Source organism: Urocitellus parryii, chromosome 3 (assembly GCF_045843805.1).
Source record: "Urocitellus parryii isolate mUroPar1 chromosome 3, mUroPar1.hap1, whole genome shotgun sequence".
In the NCBI taxonomy this organism is placed as follows: domain Eukaryota; kingdom Metazoa; phylum Chordata; class Mammalia; order Rodentia; family Sciuridae; genus Urocitellus; species Urocitellus parryii.
The window spans coordinates 104,421,485-104,444,855 of NC_135533.1; positions in this window are offsets into that span (position 1 = coordinate 104,421,485).

Sequence of the window (23,371 nt, forward strand, 5' to 3'; positions counted from 1 at the left end):
TTGAACATGATGTGGGGTTATACTGGTTGTGTATTCATATTTAAACATAAGAAAGTTACGTCTGATTTATCTGTCTTTCCCATTCCCATACCTCCTCCTTCCCCTTGATTCTCCCTTGTCTAATCCAAAGTACTTCTATTCTTCCCTAACCCCTCCCTATTGTGTGTTAGTATCCACATATCCGAATATCAGAGAGAGAACATTTGGCCTTTGGTTTTTTGGGGGATTGGCTTATTTTACTTACTCTCCAGTTCCAACCATAATTTCATTTTTTCTTTATGGCTTAGAAATTTTCCATTGTGTATATATACCACATTTTCTTTATCCATTCATCTATTGAAGGGCTCCTAGGTTGGTTCCATAACTCAGCTATGGTGACTTGAGCTGCTATAAAACATTGATGTGGCCGAGTCACTATAGTATGTTGTTGATTTCAAGTCCTTTTGGTATATTCCAGGGAGTGGGATAACTGGGTCAAATGGTGGTTCCATTCCAAGTTTTCTAAGGAATCTTTATACTGCTTTTCAGACTTTTCTATGTAATAGATACATTCCACTCATATGAGGGTCACATGAGGCTGCCTGCTGTTTTGCTGAACAGCAATGATATAGAATGCTTTGATCGCCACAGAAAACTGTAAACAGTTGCAATGTAAAACTTCCTTTATTGACTTATCAGATAATAGCTTTCTTACCTATAATTGAACACGTTCCTACTTCAGACTTTAATACTTTTCTTTCTGTAGTATAAATTTTATCATAGATATTTTGGCAGTCACTTCTCTGAGCAAATATATTTTGAAGATCAAGGGCTCTGGAATCAAAAAGATCTGGCATCAAGTGATGTTTAGTAATTGAATTGATAGATATGTGACATGTCAATTTACTTTAGTTTTCTCAGTCTAACATTTATTATCTGTATAATGGAGAGAACAAAACTTCACACATGGAATTACAGTGAGAATTAAACAAAATATATGTGTAAAAGCAACTGGAAGGGCTTTATACCCAGCTATCAAAAACTGATTGCTTGATTCCCATTTTGAAGCACACTGAGCTTCTCTTAAAGAGTAAACCTGAAGGGATCTGTGGTTCTTAATGCTATGCATAGACACCACTGATGCAGCAATGTATTACCTTCATCCAACTTGAAGCTATTGGTGGTGTGCAGACTTACTTGGACCCAAGCAGGAGATTTTTTATTAATGTATACTGAATCTGTCCACTAGATTAAGCCTACTACTTACACCTTTGAAAGGCTTTCCAAATCCACATATGAGCAGGGCTTAACTTTTTCCAACCCTCATATAACTAACAATTTCCTGATAATCTTCTATTATTGTCTAAAGGGCTAATATATATATTGAATGAGGTCAAAGATAAAAGTGGACCTTGGGTATTTATTAGCTAAATCCTGTTAACTCCAGCTCAAAGTTTGCTCTTGCAATGTTATATTCTGATTTATACTAATAGTAATCCAAACCCAAACAATATATAGCCCTCACAGAGAAGTCTCTTTCTAGTGACAAGTGATAGTTGTGTACCAGCAAATTTTAGCCTAGTTTTTGGTTACAAAACAGAGTAATGACCCTTCAAAGGTATTCATCAGGTCTTAATCTTGGGAAACTGTGATTTTACAAGGAAAAGGAACTCTGCAAATGTGGTTATGGATCTTGAGATGGGAAGATTATTTGGGGATATTTGGGTGGGTGAAGGATCCTTAAGTCAAAGAGAATAACAGAGAGACAGAGAGGAATTTGAAGATTCCATGCTGCTTTCTTTGAAAAGAGAATGTGAATTCAGGAATTCAGGTAGCCTCTAGAAGCTTCAAAACACAGGATATGGATTTTCCCCTAAAGCCTGTTGACAGGATGCAGACCTCTGACACCATTGTTCTTGGACCTCTGATCTCCAGAATTTTAGGGGAATAAATATGTGTTGTTTTAAGCCACTAGTTTGTGACAATCTGTTGCAGGAGCAAAAGGAAATGAATTCTTCATGTTTAGAAAGCTTTGTTTCACCATGATCTCATTTTGTTGAGACAGTGTCCTCTACTGCTTGCCTATGATGGTAGCTACTGACTGGGACTTGCCATGCATCAATTCTCTGCCAGTATTTTAAACAGACTATGTGATTTAATTTTAACAAATATATGTGTCATCATAGCTATCCCAAGTTGAAATGAAAGAAACCTAAGATTCAGAGAGAATCAGGGACCCACCCAGCTCTAAACCCAATAGGACCTCGGATGGTTCCTTCTCTCCCCTGCCTGGCTGTTTTCCCTAATTCTCTGCATCTAAGTATTTGAATGAAACTGAAAGAAACTCATATAGTTGCTTTTTCTGTACTAGCTGTCTTGGAATTCATCACTGAATTGCACAGAAAGAACTTGAATATTTTACCATGTTATGAAGAAATACATTTCTGTACTGGAAAAAGCATAATCTCATACCAAACAACCAAGTTATAAAAATTAGGCTTATTCACCTGAATGATGTTTCTTTTTAAACTGATCTTCTAATTGTTTTCTCATTATCAAGTAGTGGCAATATAACTGCCTTATATATATTTTACAAAGGGACGTTATGACATTTAATTGAGAAAAAGTATGTGGAAAATTTAATTTTATAAAGCACTTTTCATATTTCTTTTATGATTATTATAACAGGAGGTATCATTAGCATTACTTTAATCCCATATTTTTACAGAGTTCCGAAGAGCCTGAATTCACAAATGTTACATAGCAATGATAAAGACAGCAATATTTGTGTACCCTAATTATCCATAATGGAAAATTAGTACTACTTTGGAATTAATGAAATACTGGATTGCCCAATTAAGGTGAGTTTTAAATTCATCTAACAAGCATTCGATAGTTCCCTGGTGAACACAGAGGATTTCACTGGAATAGTTACAAGTATTAACCAGAAAATTTACAGTTACCTCTGAGATGCTTTTGTTAAAATCAGTCTAAGGAACTTCACTTAACTGCAGCTATTATCCCTTTGTCAACTTCCACCTGCAAATATTACATCTCCACCGTCTCCTGACAAGCTGCAGTGCCTGGGGCACTAACTGTGGATTTCATCAAGATCTATTTTGTTGTTTTGTTTTCTCTTTTTCTTTTTTAATAAGAAAAGAAAACCGGGAACATTTTTGACCAGGTTACTAAAGTTCTTAAGCAACTGACAATTGTCTCTTAGGAGAAACTGAAAGCTTTTCTCTTTGTAGTTTTAACTCCTTTTCAGAAAATGCTGTAGGCTGGACGTGGCTGTAGACATAGATAGCAAAGTGCTCACTAATCAGCTGGCTTGTTCGAGAGGATATTGGCACAAGACTGTACAATGCATCAGTAAGGAGAGGCACAAACACTGAAGAAGGATCTAAAATGGGTGAATCCTAAAGTAATTATGCTAATGAAACATTATGGCAGAAATTAGGAAGAATAGGAGGGAAAAATGGAAATGATCCATTTTAAAAGATATACATTTAAAACTATTTAATTGAGAGCTGGATAGAGATGTCTTCAATGATAAAATGATTGCACATGAGAACTTGTGTCAGAGCCAAGTGCATTTGGATTGAAAGTCTGGATGTTCCTCAATACATGTGGGTATTAGACCTGTGTTTCTTCATCTAGTTAGAAATTGACAGGAGCCATCTTACCATTTGCCTTAGTGGAGATGAGATGAAGGAGTGTGAAGTGTTGGTGCCAGGCTCTTATGTCAACTATTAACTGCTTTCACTGATATGCATCTAAAACTTGGGTGGTTGTTATGGTCTGGGTCTAAAATGTCCCCCAAAGGCCATGTGCTAAAGGTTTGGTTTCCAGTCATGGGCTATTGGGAGGTGGTAGAAATCTTAGGAGGTGGGGTCTAGACAAAGAAATTGTGGTTCATCCTTGAATGGTGTATTTTGTCCCTGATCACTACTCTGTTTCCCAGCTGCCATGAGGCAAGCAGCTCTGCTCTGCCACTTGCTCCCTACCTTGATGTTCTGCCTCACCACAGGCCCATAGCAATGGAGTCAAGTGACCATGAACTGATATTTCTGAATATGAGCCAAAGTAAAATTCCTTTTTAAAGATGTTTATCTCAGGTGTTTTGTCACAGTGACAGAAAACTGACTGGCACAGTGCTGAAAGCTGAAATTATAATGAAACTGTTTCCAATGAGAGGTTCAAATTGTAAATAAAATCAATATCTTAAGTACTGACATACCGAACGTGTTCTCTCTCTCTCTCTCTCTCTCTCTCTCTCTCTCTCTCTCTCTCTCTCTTTTTTAAAGGAAGCAGAATAAATCTACAAAAGCCTAATTACAGTCTCTGTAGACTTTTGGGCTAAGCAATGCTTTGTGCTATGGAAAGTTGGGAAATTGTTAAATTTTATTTCTCACACAAGCCAGATGGATGGTTAAATTTTGAATTCAGCTTTTTTTCAGTCTCTCACCCATACCCTCCCTCATCTCCACTCTTACTCTTTATAAATTCTTATTTTATACCTCTACTGTCTTGTCTTAGGTTGCCGTGATAGTATATACCCTATACAAGACTGAGTTATGATTTGGATCTGAGATGTCATCCAAAGTCTCATGTATTCAGAATTGGGAATCTGGGAAAGTGATTGGACCATCAGGGCTCTGACTTCATCAGTGGATTCATTTATAGAACGATTCATTCATAGAATGAATTAATTAGTCTGAGTGGAATACTAAGAGGTGGGGTGCTTTTGGAAGAAGGGAGTGGTCACTAGGGACATAACCCCGGAAGGGCTTATCTTTCCCCAGCAGTTTCCTCTCTCTCTGTGCTTCCCAGCTGCCATGACCTGAGAGGCTTTATCCACCACACCCCATTGTCTTGATGTTTCTATCTTGAAGACAACTATCCACGGATTGAAACCTCTGAAACCAACCAGAATAAACCTTTCCTCTTCCAAGTTGTTAGTGTCAGACATTTTAGTCACAGCAATAAAAGCTGACCGTCACAGAGATTGGGATCCCAAGATCAAGGGTCCAGCAATCAGTGCCTGTTGACCTCTTTCTCCTTGGTTTGCACTTGAGCACCTTCTCACTGTAACCTCCCATGGTCTGTCCTTGGTGAATATGGGTGGTGAAAGAAAGAAGAAGTAAGCTCTTTGGTATCTCTTATTATCAGAGCATAAATACCATTTGGAAGTCCCCCCCCCCTTTCTGACCCTATCTAAATCTAATTACTTTCCAAAGTCTCCACTTCTGTACTTATCATCAGATTGGGGGTTAGGGCTTTGACATATGAAATTTATGGGGACATAACTCACTGTCACTCAGCTGGGGAGAAACAAGCCCTTCTAGGGTATGCCACTAGTGACTTGCTTCCTCCAAATGCACCCCACCTCTCAATATTTCATTCAGACTGATTAATTCATTCTATGAATGAATCATTCTATGAATTAATTCATTCTATGAGTGAATCCACTGATGAGGATTCAATTCAATCAATTTCCCAAAATTCCATCTCTGAACACATGAGACTTTGCATAACATCCCAGATCCAGACCATAATAAAAATATTATTTTTAAATAATTGCACAGTATTCTCATATGTTTTTATTATTAATTCTCTCAACAAATATTAATTTTTCTATCATGACCACATACTGAGCTGTAGTGAAACCGCACTGGGAGGGCCCTGTGCAGCATGTCTTAATTTGGGAGGGAGACAGTGTGGCAGAACAGACAAAGATTGATGAATGAGGATTTATAAATAATTCCATGAGGATAGTCTCTAGAAATTTCCTCCAATGGCTTTTTTTTTAATATGGACCTTGCCCATTTAGAAATTTAGAACAAAGAAAATGACATTTGTGTAGAGAGATGAAGGAAGACGGGTTAATTATTCAAATGAGTTTGTAATAAGATTAATGGACTCCTCAACAGTAACGTAAAATTTTAACTTATATGTTGAACACCTCCTACATGACAGACTCTAAAGACAGCACAGACTAACTGGATGCTGAATGTGTTTTCTGGCCAGAACACATATATTCAATCTCATATTTTCCATTTGTTCTCCAACACTGAAAAATCATATTCAGGCACTGTGTTTGAGATGGACATGCTGTTCCATCTGCTAGAATCTTAAGAAGCTAAATATTATCCTTGGAGCCATTCAAAACTGCCAGAGAGCCAAGACAACATTCATATTACCAGTCTGAACCCCCCGGAAGATGTTTTCCTGAATAACATTCCTGACTCACATTTAGACACATTAAAAAGCACAGTCATAGAAAACTTTCTGTCCCTTTCATAAGAGCCTAGAGGAAGAATCTCTCTCTTTTTTTTATTCATTTATTTTTTTTTGGTTTGTTGTTTTCTTTGCTTTAGCATGAGGAAGCTGCTCTTTTTCTGTTCAGATAATTTGTTTTGATTTTATATTCATTAAATTGCAATTATATTTCCATCTTTGCCTTAGCCGGGTTTGCTGTTCACATTGAGCAATATTTCAGTATTACCATATGTATTTTTGTGTATTAACTTTATATAATATTTACAATGTTTATGCTACAAAAAAATCCTGCTTGACTGATGCTAAAGGAAGTACGGGGAAGTGCTGCCTTACACTCGAATGCAGAGCAAAGGTGGCTCTGATGCTTATTAATTCAGCAATTCAATTAGACATGCTCTTTCCATCTACTGACTTCCACCTGGGGCATTGACTTTTGTCACTGGAGATCTCCTAATGGGTGTAGGATGGTTTCAGCACCTTGGGAGTGTGGGATGGTTCATTGCCAGAAGATGTCCTATACTGAAATTAACAGGAACACCCTTCCTGCACACTTAATATTTCTCTGACCAACTTCTATTACAAGCATTTTTTTCGAATGCAGCAACCAGCAAAGGGAAAGAGGAATGGGCTTATCATTATTGGCCTAGATTTATCAGTATTCTTTCCCTTGGATCTGGAGATCTACTTACTTCACATATGATTAGTGAAGTAAAATTTTATCATAGCAAAGAAGAGTAGAGTATTGCTGGGGTACATACTAGATTCCCATTATGCCTTCCATGTCTTATATTGCTTTTTGTACTCTTACTTTTTCTTTGAGGCAATATTGTCATCTCTTTATTTTCTACTATCACATGCAAATGCCCACGATATTTTTTTTTTCTAAGCAGAGGGGCGATGCAATCAAACTGAAATATGTATTATATACAACCATGCAGGCATGTGACAAAAATCTATGTTTGTCAACAAAGCATGGTTCTTTCAAAAAGTGAAGATAATAGAAGAGAAGAAGGGGAGAAAAGGGTCTATCTAGGGTTGGGGCTCAAAAAGTTCAAATCAGCAGGCTTTTCTTATTGGCTTAATGCAGACCCTGGAGAGAGGGAGGAGTCAGTTATCACTTAATCTTGTGGGAAGGGGGATATCACTTCTTGTAATTGTGTTGGTATTGAACTGAGGAAAATGTTCATGAGGAGTGCAGTGAGTTTAGGTTCAAATATACCATGTTTGAGATATCATGATGAAGAATCCCAGAGGCAGTTATGTGTGTGTTCCAAAGTATTTTGAAGTTCCAAACTTGTTTTCATAACCATTCTCTCATTTGTTCTTTCTACTCCTGCTGAGAGATACAGTTTATCTATAAAGAAACTGATGCTCTGGAAATGTGCCTGCTTGTTACTGAGCTACCCAGAAAGCTACAGCTTTCTTAAAAGTGCTGTCACTTCTAAATCCAAAACTTCAGAATAAAATTTTAGAATTCTGAAACCACAAAGACTTCAATTGAGTAGGAAGACACTTTGGAGTGGGTTAGGTGATATATTGAAGTGGGGTTTGTTATTTCTTAGTAGAATATTCAATGAAAAACTCCACAGAATTGTGGCCATGTATTTCCCTCCCTCCCTCCCTCCCTCCCTTCCTTCCTTCTTTCTATTAACATTGAATCGGCATACTGTTTAAGGCACTGCATATGGTACCTGCAGATACAGACACACATCAGAATGCAACACACACACATGAGCAGAAATGTGCGTGATTTTGCTGAGGGGGCTGTGAAAACGCTGCCTAAAATTTGGATCCAAATATTACTAGTGTTCTCCAGATTCCCAGTAACCCTTGTGTAGCTAGCTACACATGATGAAAGATGAGAGAGAGGGCAAAACCGTTTTGTCCTGTGTTGGGAGCATATGGTAACAAAAGAAATGGAGAGAGATGATATGCAACATTCGTTCTGTGTCTCCATGTGTCAGACTGTAACATGCAGCATGGACAGGTGGGTTTATGTCTCCCAAATTTGAAGAGTAAAATCCATGGATACAAGGGTGAAAGCAAAGTGACAGGATTTTTAAAAGTAGTAGAAGGAAAGAAAGAAGGGCTTCCAAAGGGGCAGAGTTCTTAAGATAGGGTTACCAATGGGTGTCTGGTATTTTTTTTTTTTTGGACTTGATTTGTCCCTATAAGTGAGAGGTGGGGGTACAGGATTCAGAATGGAGCCAATGAACTCTTTCTGTTTTGTTTTACTTTTTTTTTTTTTTTTTTCATTTTTGCTACCAGGGATTGAACCTAGGGGCACTTAACCACTGAGCCACATGCCCAGCTTTTTAAAAATGTTTTATTTTGAGAAACGGTCTCACTAAGTTGTTCAGGGCCTCACTTAGTTTCTGAGGCTGGCCTCGAACTTGCATCTTTCCTGCACAAGCCTCCAGAGCCACCGGGATTACAGGGGTGCACCTCTGTGCAGGGCTATTTTGTTTTCTTCAAAAAATCTTGGAAAAATAGTTTTCAAGTCTTTTTAAAAATAAAGGTGGGGTGAGTATTTGTTAGTACAAGATGAAGTGCTTTAGAGAAGATTTCATGGTTGACTGTTAGTAAGGGTAGGGGTTAGGGATAAGTAAGGAGGAGCTGTTCAGTTGAAGCTGTCAGGGGCAGCAATAGGATGTTCTTATCACCTGATGTCTCCTTGGAGTATGGCATGTTTTTTTTCCCCTCGTTCCCTTCTCCAAGGCCCTTCTCCTATCTCCTAACTGCCTTTCTGTCTCCTGTCTAGCTTTCTGCCTCACAAAATGATTTGTATGTTATCACAATATCTTCACAACATTTGTATGAGTAGACATTATCCCCCTTCTTGATGGAGTAGATCATTATAACTCAGGGAAGTAAAGTATCTTTCTCAAATTTGTGTTCATTTGAAATAAATGTATTAAAATGTATTTTTATGATACATTCAATATAACCTAAGTCTAGACTGGTTTCTATGCAATAGGTCTATTGTTTTTCCTAAACAAAATGGTATTAATTCAGAAGGTTTAAAAAAAATAATTCAAAGCAATGGGGAATTCTAAGTAAGGGTAGAAAACATTGTAAAGAGTAAAGGAAGTTTTAAAGTGAAACTGTAGACAGAAGGACATGCTATTTTTTTTTTCATGTCCCAAGATGATCCAGGTGAAGAAAGAAATTGGAGCAAAGGAAGAAGAAATGCAGATAATATTTAGAGTGAGCATTACAAAGCTGTAGGGGGAATAATATAAAGTTGCCTAGAGTGTATTTACTTCTAAGGACACTGGCACCTAGCCCTCTTTGTATGCAGTCCCCTAACCTATTTTTTCTCATGGATGAGCTAGAAACATCCAGCAATCTGACAAAATGAGAGCCTTCAAGTCTCTGGTATTAGATTGAATTTTCTCAAAGGTTATATTAGAAACACTACTAGATGGTTACAGCAAATGTCACAGAGGGCTTGTCAAATTTCACTAAAGTTCCTGAAAATTGGTAACTCAGTAGCAGAATAGCTACTTAGGAGGAGATAAAGATAGCTCCACATTGCTTGTTTCAGTATTTGTTTTTTAACCTGAAACCCGAATGAATTCCAGCCTGCCCATCTTCAACTTTGTAGAGAAGAGTGGGACCTTGGAGCTTAACCTTCTTCATTCTTACTCATGGTTCAAAACCAAGAAATAATTTCAATGCACTGCTGATGCATCAGGCAGGCACCAGTAACTCTCGAAATAAGTTAGAGCAGATCCCTGGATGCTACTCTGTGAAATGGTCACTTTCTATCACAGCCCCAAGCCCTATAGCTTGTCTCTTGCTTACTTCTGCTTACTGGACAAATTGGTCTTGGGTCTTATTGCCTATATCTCTTGTGTAAGTTAGGCTCACATTAGTAGATGAAAAGATATCTACTTTCACCCAACACACTCTATTTCAATGTCCTGTGCATCTTTGAACACTTTTGTTCAAATAAGCCACCACTGGTTTACTTTTGTGATAAAGGGAGCTTTGCAGAGATAAGACATCCATCCTCTTTTTGGCACAGAACTTGAGGATTTTCACCTTCCTTTGCTTAGAGTCTAGCTCAGTTGCTAAGGCGTCTTCAAACTTCTGATCCTTCTACTCAGCCCTCCTCCCCCAGCCCCAAGTCACTGGGATTACAGGAATGTGCCTGGATTTAGCTGCCTTTCTTATACTCAATGCTTAACCAAAATCATTTACCAAGTTGTGCCTATTTCTGATTTCTTATCCTTACCACTGAAACTGTACACTTAAAGGTCACCAAGAATACTGCATTTACTGGACTACTTCACCACTTCCTCCCCCTATACCTCTGGCATGAATGGAATTTCTCCTGAAACATCTTTCTTAGGTAGTGGTGAAAGTATTATATTTTAATTCTGAGTTGAGAGCTTTGAGTCTACTATTTTCTAGCTATGTGAGCTTGAGCAACTTAAGCAGGCTTTGTAATCTTCAGTTTTCTTCCTCTTTCAAAAGAGTTCCTAATTTCTACTTCAAAATTGTCCAGAGAGGATTCCAGGAGATCATGCATAGAAATCACTCAGTACAACCGGTCTTACAGTAAATCTTCTAACTATAGTTCTTAGCTTTGGTTGCCAGCTTCTCATTGTTTTCCTTCCATTCAACTCTCAGTTCTCTCTCTCTCTCTAACACCATTTTCTCAGGTCTCTTCCTTCAGGGCTTTCTAAATAGTTTATAAGAGCTACTTCCTCAACTCACTTTTCTCCTTGTCTCTCTCTGTATTTTTTCCTATGATGGATGACGTCATTACCTCCACTGCTGATGCTAATGCTTCTACTTACAAAACTCCCAAAACACCAACTGGATCTCGAGACTCAGACTCCTGCATCTAATTCTTCACTGAACCCCATGTGGAGGCATCCGTAGGACTCTTCAAACTCACCACAAGCAAACATTATATCACCACTCACCCTCCAAACTGCCTTGTCCTCCTCCAGATACCCAGACTAGAGCTCTGAAGCAGCTGCACATCTCAACCACCCTCAGTTCCCTGGAGAATCGACTACCAGTTCCCTTCTTGGCTTCATCTTCTTAAACATTTTTCCTATAACCATCCCTTTTTCTGTCCTGGCATCTTATCATTCCTTGCCTTATATTTGCTAATAATGTATAAATTAGTTTCTCCACCTTCAGCCCCTGCTTCTCCTTCCTATTTTCACTGGAATTATCTTTCAGATTACAGCTTTCAGCCTATTGCTCCTCTATGCAATAAATGGGGAAACTTCCCCTAAGCTACAAATAAAGGCCAGACTCCAATATCCCATTACTCGGTATAAATTGAACTCTCCAGGTTTTAATTTAAAAGAGTTCCTCCTGTCACCAACCCTGAACTCTGACCATAAGAGGCCAGGCTCTGTATCCTGAAGGGTTTCCTGCCCTCTCTTCTCTTGTGTGTGCCCTGTTCTGATCTCTCTGGACGGCTCTGCCTCCTGCCTCATCCTATCTCTGTCTTTAGAGATACATCATGTCCTAGTTAAACCCACATTTTCCAAGAAATTGTACAGAAAGAAATTAGCATATCCTCTTGCCTGCTCCCTGGGAAGCTGGTGTTATCACACTATTACAAAAGCTTCATCCTGGTTATCAGTGTACATTTGTATCTACATCTTTTCTTCCCTATAGTCAGGGACCACATTTTTTTTTTTTTTTTTTTTTTTACTTTTTATCCTTCTTCTGTGGCATGGACATGTTAAGAATTCAATCAGTGTTTACTTTATTGATTTCTTGACAGTTTAGGAATCATAAAACAAAACCCAACACATCAGATTTGTGTTATGAATGTGGAATTCACTTATTTATTTAATAAATGGTGACCTAGAACAGATCATGTGACAAAAGCTATGTGTGCAAGGAAAATATGAGTTTTGCTTCCAGTGCTGGATAATATTCCAATCTCTCTCTCTCTCTCTCTCTCTCTCTCTCTCTCTCTCTCTCTCTCTCTCTCTCTTTGTTGTGTTAGGGATAAAAACCAGGGCCTTACACATGCTAGCCGAACCCTGTACCTCTGAACTATATCCACAGCACTGTTTCAATCTTTAATTTTTCAAACTTCAGAAGATCTCAACACCTGAGGGCTTGTTAAAAATTCCAGAGTTTTCAGGCTGGGCTTGTGGCTCAGTGGTAGAGTGCTCGCCTAGCATGTGTGAGCTCTTGGGTTCGATCCTCAGCACCACAAAAAAATAAACAAAATAAAGGTATTGTGTACAACTAAAAAATAAATATTCTTTTTAAAATTCCAGAGTTTTGAATTTAGGAGATTTGGAATAAGGTTTGAGAATTTGCATTTCTACAAATTCCCAAGTGGTGCCAGTGCTGCTGGTTCAGGGACCATTTGAGAACCAAGGTCCTAGATAACTAGCTCAAAACTGACTTCATTACTCTTAGTTCAGACAGAGTCACTTCATCGTCTGAAACTTATTCAACCACTATTTATATGCAATCAGTTAACTAAGTAGAAACTTACCCAGCTCTAATATTCGGCATTGATCTATGAATAACAATTTTTAATGAAGAAATAAAATTTAAAGATATCTGGAGCTAGTGGCATTTCTGCCAATGCTAATATAAGAATGAAAAATGAAGAATTGTCTTTTTATATTGGGTTACAAGTTAATATCCCAACATATCTTCAGGAAAATCTGTATTTGACTAGTTACAGTGGCATGCACCAGAAATCACAGTGGCTCCAGAGGCTGAGGCAGGAGGATATCAAATTTGAGGCCAGCCTTAGCAACTTAACAAGACCCTGTCTCAAAATTTAAAAAAAAAAAAAATTAAAAAGGGCTGAAGATATGGCTTGGTAGTTAAGTGCTCTTGGGTTCAATCCCTAATATCAAAAAAAAAAAAGGAAGAAGAAGAAGAAGAAAGAAAGAAAGAAAGAAAGAAAGAAAGAAAGAAAGAAAGAAAGAAAGGAAGGAAGGAAGGAAGGAAGGAAGGAAGGAAGGAAGGAAGGAAGGAAGGAAGGAAGGAAGGAAGAAAGAAAGAAAATCTGGATTTGTTTCAAGCAAAGTATAGCTATCTTGACTTTGATTTGGAAGAGGATCTTTTGTTACCAAATGTAGGTGACTTAGTGAAAAGGAAGTGGCATCTAAAGAATTCTAATATAAATGGAATTCATCTTGATTTTTCATTTGTCTAGTTGTGCACCTGTAAAAAGTAATTCACAGAATGTGAGCTCTGGACCATAATTTGAGCAGAATCACTTAGGAAGTAATTATCAGGAAGTTTTGAGGTGGAAGCACCAGGAAACAGATTCTGTGGATAATTTATCTAATGAGAATGTAATTTGGATACTAAGAAGTGCCCTTGTGATTTGGCCAGTGGGCATGAAGTCTGGGGAGGCCATACCTGTAATTCTTCTTTGCTAGATTATGCAGGCCTTTATCTGAGAAGAGAGTGGAGTGGAAAGAAGCCGGAGTCATGTGGCTGTGCCTCACTCCTGCTCCTGTGTGTCTTTTTCTCTGGATGATTTCACATTCACCCCTCTAACTCTCTCTCTGAAGTGGATTCGTCCTTATACATGCAGATCTGTCACTCTCTATGAATCCAACTTTTTGAAACCCCTCCTATAGTTAGAGTTTACTTAGTTGTCACCTAGGGGCCTAAGGCTCTGGATTTATTGCAGACATGTAATTACTCCTATAAAAAGAAATCAAATGTCTAAGACCTGAAAATCTTTCATTTTCACATAATTCTGTACTTGGAAGATGTTAGTAACATTTTTACAAGCCTTTATGAATATGGTGAAGCATATCAAAGTCATTCAGAAACTGATCTTGCCTTGTGGTACAGGTGTGCAAATTAAGTAGATGTCCTTTCCGAGGTGAAAGGAAAAATCATCTGCCTACTGTTTCCTTTGAAATATCATAATCGTCCTGCTATTTATTTAGTAGATGTTTCACGTCTATGTCATAATAAGACTTTTTGAATCACCTCTTCTATTTTATGGTGTCATTTCCCCTTCAAAACTCAGGAACATTCACTATACCCTGTGGCAAAGAAAAGTTTTCTTGATAAGCGACAGCAGTTTAGAGTCTGTAGTTTAGGTTGCTGCAGTAAGGTTTGAATTCATGTTTTAATCGATATGGAGGCTACAGGTAACATGGTTATGTTTGCAACATTTCTGACTTAATCAGTAAGTTAAAATGGCTTTGCTCTTTTAAAACCATAATTCAAGAAACACCCTAAGGTCTTTAAAGATTCTAAGACATGAAGCTCATAAACTTTTCATTTTCTTGAATCAAGAGGAGCCTCCAGCATATTTTGACTGATAGGTTTCTACATTTCAAGTACCCATTTGGTACCTAACTCAGTCCTGGCCATCAGACTCCCCTTCCATAACTCTGTCAGGTATGCATGAAAAACTACAGCTACAGAAAGTTGCAGACAGAGAGTGGATGAAGTTAACTGTTTCCTGCCATGATCATGACCAGGGAAGAACCCAGGCTCATAGAAAATAATACAAAGAAATATTTGAGAGAACAAACAGACTCCATTCATCCAACAAATGTACACTGAATGCCTACTCTCTGCTCATTAAAAAATAAGCATAAACTGGCCATCCTGGTATTTATTATCTAGTATGGAGACCCAGGACAACAAACAGACAGCATACAAATCAGCAGATAAAGAGACTATGAAAAGCAAAAAATTCTCTTTGAAGTGGTGACAACTGAGCTCAGTCCTAAAAGATCAATTATAGGTAGCCTTGGGAAGAACCAGGAGACAAAGACTGGGGCCCAGCAGTGAGAAGAACAGACAGGATAACAATGTGCAGGATGTAGTAAGGAAGAGATGGAAGATGAGTCCCCATTGGTCCAAACCAGGTGGACTTGGTGACTTTGGAGAAGAAGCTCAGCACTAGTTCTTAGAGTGAGGGGAGTTGATGAAGTCTTTTTATTTATTTATTTATTTTTTATTGGTCGTTCATAACATTACATAGTTCTTAATACATCATATTACACGGTTGATTCACGTGGATTATGAACTCCCGATTTTACCCCGTATACAAATTGCTGTATCACATCAGTTTCCCTTCCATTGATTGACATATTGCCTTTCTAGTGTCTGATGTATTCTGCTGTCTGTCCTATTCTCTACTATCCCCCCTCCCCTCCCCTCCCCTCCCCTCCCCTTTTCTCTCTCTACCCCTTCTACTGTAAATCATTTCTTCCATTTGTATTATCTTGTCTTGCCCATCCTTTCCCCTTATATGACATTTTGTATAACCCTGAGGATCGCCTTCCATTTCCATGTAATTTCCCTTCTCACTCCCTTTCCCTCCCACCTCTCATCCCTATTTAATGTAAATCTTCTTCTCAAGCTCTTCGTCCCTACCCTGTCCTTGTTTACTCCCCTTATATCAAAGGAGTCATTTGGTATTTGTTTTTTAAAGATTGACTAGCTTCACTTAGCATAATCTGCTCTAATGCCATCCATTTCCCTCCAAATTCTATGATTTTGTCATTTTTTAATGCAGAGTAATACTCCATAGTATATAAATGCCACATTTTTTTTATCCATTCATCTATTGAAGGGCATCTAGGCTGGTTCCACAGTCTTGCTATCGTGAATTGAGCTGCTATGAACATCGATGTAGCAGTGTCCCTGTAGCATGCTCTTGTTAGGGCTTTAGGGAATAGACCGAGAAGGGGAATAGCTGGGTCAAATGGTGGTTCCATTCCCAGCTTTCCAAGAAATCTCCATACTGCTTTCCAAATTGGCTGCACCAGTTTGCAGTCCCACCAGCAATGAACAAGAGTGCCCTTTTCCCCGCATCCTCTCCAGCACTTATTGTTGTTTGACTTCCTAATGGCTGCCAGTCTTACGGGAGTGAGATGGTATCTTAGGGTAGTTTTGATTTGCATTTCTCTGACTGCTAGCGATGGTGAGCATTTTTTCATGTACTTGTTGATTGATTGTATGTCCTCCTCTGAGAAGTGTCTGTTCAGGTCCTTGGCCCATTTATTGATTGGGTTATTTGTTATCTTATTGTCTAATTTTTTGAGTTCTTTGTATATTCTGGTTATTAGGGCTCTATCTGAAGTGTGTGGAGTAAAGACCTGGGATTGAAGTCAGGGGCACTTGACTACAATCATATTTTGTATTTTATTTGGAGACAGGGTCTCACTGATTTACTTAGCACTTCACTGTTGCTGAGGCTGGCTTTTCACTGCAGATCCTCCTGTCTTAGCCTCCTGATCCACTTGGATTATAGGTGTGTACCACCATGTCCAGCAATGAGGTCTTCGTATCTGGGATCGTACTTCCTTTTTAAAAGGTCCCTGTGATGAAAAGAAAAGAATTGGCAGAAGGAAATACCTAGGGGATGTAGCTGTGGCATAGGGGAGCAGTGCTGGGGATTTGGGGCTAGAACAGTGTGATGATCACATGTATGTGTATGATAGGCTGAGCCGCCCACACTGCCTGGTTTTTGGTCAAACATCAGTGTTTATATTGCTGCAAAAGTCACTTTCAAAGATGGGATCAACATTGAAATCAGTAAACGAAAGAAAGTTGGTAATCTTCCATAATGGAACAAGTTTCACTCAATTGGTTGAATGTCTACAGAGAAAAAGACTGAACGAACCCAGGGAGAGGGAATTCTGCTATGAGAGAACTTACAGACAGTAACCACACTGCTTCCCTGGGCTTCCAACTTACCAGTCTATCCTGAAGATTTGGGACCTGTGAGTCTCTACAATATTAATTTATTGCTTAATAAGTTTCTCTCTCCTTCTTCATGTTTCCTTTTTGTTCTCTTTCTCTGGAGATTTCCGACTAATATAAGTAGTTAAAGAGACAGGAATAAGGGGTATAATCAAGATATTTGAGGATTAAAACCACAAAGACTTGTTTCTATACTGATTGTGGGGATTAGAGAAAGGAGAAAGCAGACTTAGCTCCAATGGTTGAGGCATGAGCCAATGAGAGGATGGTGATGACATCTGTCGCCAGGGGGAATAAGTTGGGAGTGGTGGATTATTCCAGTGGGGGTTAGGAAAAGGATTGAATAATTCCATAGCAGACATAATGAGTTTGAAACACTGATCATTCTATATCCAAATGGGCATATGAAGTGAGAATATGTAGATTGACTATGTCAAAATCCAGCCTAGGGCTTTGAAAAGGGCATGAAATTTGACATTCTTGATCATGGATTCAAATCTTTAATTTTTCTAGAATGTAAGCAGATTACTTGGACCTCTTGATCCCAGTTTTTTTAATATATTCAAGAAAAAATAACATCTATGTTACAGAGATTTTTAGTATTTTTTTATGGTATGGTGTCAGGGATTGAACTCAGGGGCACTCAACCACTGAGCCACACCCCAACCCCATTTTGAATTTTATTTAGAGACGAGGTCTCACTGAGTTTCTTAGCACCTGGCTTTTGCTGAGACTGTCTTTGAACTCAGGATCCTCCTGTCTCAGCCTCCTGAGTCACTGGGATTATAGGTGTGTGCCACTGAGCCCAGCTCGATTTTTAGGATTTTTGAAAGATATATTGCAAACAAATTATATTTTGGCATAAAAAGATTAAAAAGTCAGATAAATGCCAGCAATGTGAGAATGTTTGATCTGACAAAGGTAAGAACCTGGGACAGCATTATTGGTTGTGTTACTCATCATCCATCAGCCACTAGCAGTTAAACTTGGAGAGAATTCTCTAGTGATAAAGTGACTGGTCACCTTCCTGGGGATGGGGGCATTATCAGTAAAGCACTCCCTGATGACCTTCAGGAAGGAGAATCTCAAAGGGCTTTTAACAGCTCTTGGGAAAGCTGAGCTGAGCACCCTCCTGGATGAGGGTGCTAAGAACCTGGGAGCCTATGGAGTAGGACCCTTGGGAGTACACCATTTGATGCCTGGCCTTGAGGCATCAAAAGAATTTAAGTATCCCTGGCAACTTGCCTCTCTCCATTTTGGCCTCCCTTTGGCCCTATGCTGTCCCCTCCTGGGCAGAGCAATGGGCTGACCATGGATCTGCTGACCACCTACCACCAGATTATTATGTTTGTCTTGAGTCTGGAAGTTTGGCTTCTGTTGTCATTAAACTGGCTCTCCAATGTGTAGATTTAATTGTCTTTTTATCATGTCCTTAATGAGGGGCCACTTGGAAAGCCCTGCCAAATCCTAGAAGATCCTAAAAAGAGGAAGATGTTGCAATAATAGCAGAGAGACAGCTGAGCACCATTTCCATCTCTGCTAGAGAACTTTGTTTTAATTGATTTTTTTAAAAAAATAAATAACAGTGGAATGCATTACAATCCTTATTACATGTATACAGCACAATTTTTCATATCTCTGGTTCTGTATAAAGTATGTTGATACCTAGTTCATACATGTATCTTCATATATATACTTTGGATGATAATGTCCATCATATTCCACCATCCTTGCTAATCCCCTGCCCCCTCATTTTCCTTCCCACCCCTCTGCCCTATCTAGAATTCATCAATTCCTCCCATGTTCCCCTTCCCTACCTCACTACGAGTCAGCCTTCTTATATCAGAGAACACATTCCGCATTTGTATTTTGGGGATTGGCTAACTTCACTTAGCATTATCTTCTCCAATGCAATCCATTTCTTTATGTTTTCCCCTCCTAATGTAGGTGGATCAAATTTTTTAAAATGGGGAAAAATATAGTGCTACATACACACTTTTTAAAACCACAAAAGAATCAGAAGACAGTTCTTATTATTTATACTTAGATTCAACACACATGAAGTTGTTGAAAAATATACTAAATGATTTTTCTCTATTTTTGCAGTTGTTTAGGTATGGACCCATAATAAGCGATACTGCAGATTGTGAATTCTGGACCATAATTTGAGTAACAACACTTAGGAAATGATTCTTAGAAATATCTGAGGTGGAAACAACAGGGAACAGAGCAAATTTAGCATAATGTGACTCATGGGGGATTACAGTTGTTGCAATTTGGTTATTAAGAGGCAGGTGGGCCTCTTGTTTTGGACAGTGGACATGAGGTCTGAAGAAACCAGATTTCCTTATCTTGCTAGGTAATCAAGACCTTTGTCTGAGATGAAGGCAGAATGGCAAAGAACAGGTGTCCTGTGGCTGTCCTTCCCTCCTGCCACCATGTCAACGTGCTGCTTTTGCCTGGGAGTCCAGCCAAGTATGGGAAGAAAGGGCATATTGTCTCCTGGACAAAGCTGTTTAGTTTTTGGAGACAACAGTAGGATTTAGCAGGGCTTTCCAAGTGACCCCTCATTAAGGACATGATAAAAGGCAATTAAATCTACACATTGGAGAGCCAGCTTAATGTAATCAGAAGCCAAACTTCCAGACTTAAGACAAACATAATGATCTGATGGTAGGTGGTCAGCAGATCCATGGTCAGCCCATTGCTCTGCCCAGGAGGGGTTAGCATGGGGCTAAAGGAAGGCCAAAATGGAGAGGAGGCAGGTTGCCAGGCAGACACAGACAGCTGTCTTTCTAGAGTCAATCTTGTTGAGTTTTAGGGAACTCTGCTTGTGACTGATTAAATCTGATGTATGAGAATCACTCTGGTAAAATGCCAACAAATCATATCATTTCCTCTGAAAGACAATTTTACTAGTTATCAAAGAAAATTGTTAATTCTTTGAGCCTTCAGAACAGTAACAGGTTTGGGAAGAAAAGCAAGTAACTAAACTGGTAATACCAATAGCAGGACCAGGAGAGTTTAATTTGCTGTTGACATGCTGGGCTGGAAACTAATGAGACTTGATTTCCTGTTGCCTACTGTAGATCCCATGGTAACTACTATTTTCCAGGCTACTTGCTCCAGACTTTACACTTGGATAGTATTTTCATGCATTCTAGGCCAAGTGCAGAAAGCCAGACCTTGGTCACCAAGTCCATAAATCCTATCTTAGCTACTATGTACATCTTGAAGAAAAAAAATTCAGATTGGGGTTTTAATTGTTCCTTTATTCCAAATTGAACAATTTAAAGTCAATATGTAGGCAATAATGGAACTATGAGAAAAGTAGAACAAAATTTAGACAGAGATAAATAAACATAAAAATCTATAGGCAAGGCTATGATTGCCATATAAAACACCTACTGTAGAGTCACATATCATTTGTAGAAGCTGGGCATGATCCTATTTCTAAGCCCATAATAAGTAACATCAATGGAAAGCATGAGTGGTTAGTAGATTATCCTACCTACATGAGCAAACTAATTAGTTTTCTAGAGGCATTGCTTTCCTGAATATGAGACTTTATTGTGCATGACCTCACAAAGGGGATAAGGTGTGATATCAGGATGGTTGACTTCCTGCTTCTTTAAATGTTAAACAAATAACTGTTTTCAAGAGACTCCATCTCATAGTACATAAAATGTTATTCTTTAGCTGCATGGTTAACATGGTTACTCTTTCAAATGCAGTAAATCTTTGTCATGCATTATGCCAAACTAAGAAATAGAGCAGGGATTATTTTCTTATTTAAATGCATTACAATGCATACATGGTGCATAGAAATGCAAATCATTCAGACAGACTCTTTGATTAACTCTGGTTTTATTCCAAATGGATATACTAGAGTCCTTTTCACATAAATATAAAAGTTTGATTCCAAGAAAAGGACCTTCTGGAAGCGTTTGAGGGGTCTGACAGGCAGAGGTAGAGACAAATGTGGTTGAAAGGATAGTTAAGAAACAGCATCAAGAACTTTTTCTCCAGTTGCCACCTTTGTACGAGAAGGACTCAGAGTGTATGTCATTCCTCTTGTTCTGATGCATAGAGTGGTTTCATTCTTCTCATGCATATGGGTAGGGAGCAGGAAAGGCTCATGACTTTGATATATAGTTTTGGTAGTATATTTTCTTCATCCCTGGGGTTGTAACACTTCTTTGAATTTTAATACAGTCTCTGACCAAGCGCCTTTTAGTAAAGTAGGTTTGGAAGACAATGGATATTGATTCTTAGCTAGCTAAACCTACAACAATGTAAAAGATCACTGTGAATACAGTGTAAATGTGTACTGATAGCTAGAATTGACTATGCATTGTGAGATATTACTTAGGCATGAATTATTAATATACAAGTGGCATATATACACAATGAAATATTACTCAGCAATAAAAGAGACTAAAATCATGGCATTTGCAAGTAAATGGATGGAGTTGGATAATATGATGCTAAATGAAGTTAGACAATCTTCCAAAACCAAATGCCGAATGTTTTTTTCTGATATAAGGGGGCTGATTCATAGTGGGGTTGGGAGTGGGGAGCATAGGAGGAATTGATGAACTCTAGATAGGGCAAAGAGGTAGGAGGGAAAAGGAGGAAGCCTTGGGGTAAAAAAGATGGTGGAATGAGATGGTTATCATTACCCTAAGTACATGTATGAAGACACCAATGGTGTGAATATACTTTGTATATAACCAGAGATATGAAAAATTGTGCTCTATATGTGTAATGCATTCTGCTGTCATATAGAACAAATTAGAATAAAAAATATATTTTTTAAAAAAGAATCTTTAAAAAAAAGTGAATAAGTAAAATGTGCCATGCTCCTATTTTTAGGTTTCTTTTCAAGCCATATCCAAGTATAATAACTTTGCCTAATAGTTTTATTCAATTTCAATTTTTATTTCAGAATACCCCATAAATATGTTTTTATGTTTTTCTTAAAATCATTCGAATGGATGGATGTGTCTTTGTTTATTTAGATTTTTAAGAGTGTTAAGAGTGTTTCCAGTTTCACTTTCACATGCAGCTGTGCCTTCTTGCACTGTTGGGCACCTATAGCTCTCCTCCTGTCCTTTCGATTCCTGGATACTGGTGAGCAAGGAGCCCTGATTTGGGACTCTGATAGTCTCATAAAAGAGGAAATGGGGTCTGGTGATGTGGACAGTGGTGGCACATTTGCCTAGCATGTGTCAGGCTCTGAATTGAATACTCACTACCAACAAATAATGATAACAAAAACAATAATACAAGACAAGGCTGAAACAATTTCTCTGAGAAGTTTTGCTTAGAAATGGCTCACATTCTGCTCCTACCACCCAACTTGACTTGGCATAGCACTTCAGATTAGCCAAGCCTAAAGTCATCACAGCAGAAAGAAAAATCCATCTGGAAAGAGAGGGAGCAACTCATATGAACAATCACACAGTGGAGTACCACCTCTGCACTCTACTGGTTTTTCAAGATACAACCTATTACATTTTAAAACAGCACTTCATGCCCAGCTACAGGTTGGATTTTTTTTTTTTTTATAATTTGTCTTCTTTCCTTCCCCACTTCTCAGCTTCTTTGGCTAAAGAGTTTGAATAAATGATGTTATCATTTAATGCTTAATATTAATATTACATATCTCTTGTGAATTGTGCAGATACTGTCACTTAGTTAATAATCTGTGGAACTATGACAGGCTCAGATGCAATTCAGGAAAAAAAATGGTATTGCAAGAACTGTATTAGAGAACTATTAATTGTATAGCTAAATAGATATGAACACAAGCAAAACCATATTCAAAACGTGGTGGAGTTGGTGTTAACCCAGAAAGCACAGTTTAGATACTCATAGCAAATGGTGACCATGAAATTACGTAAAACTGATAATGAACTAATATCTTCAGGGCTGCATTTGCACTGTTCAAAAATCTTGCTGTATTTGATGAATAGTCAGAACTAAATTCCCCAATACCTGCAGGTGCTGAATGATACTATTCATTTCCTAAGCCTAAAGCATTTTCTTTCCACACACAGAAATCTTATCATTGGCAAGTATTTTCTGTAATATCACATGTTCTCAGTGTTTTGTGCAATTATTCTGTATTCAAAATGTATTATTTGTCAATATTGTCATATTCACAATCATAAGTTCAGTAGGAAAATAAACTGTAAAACACTATAATGAAGGCTTATGATTTTATTTATTACATTGACATTAAAAACAATCATTATAATTCCAATTCTTAAGATGAAAAATATTCTATAATTCTCTTATATTGCTGTTTTCAGATTCACTCCAGAATTCTTTGTTTCTGGTTTTGTGTTTATAGCCCCACCTATGCCATTTTCTACATGCATATATAAGTTTTATATCATTGTAATAATTG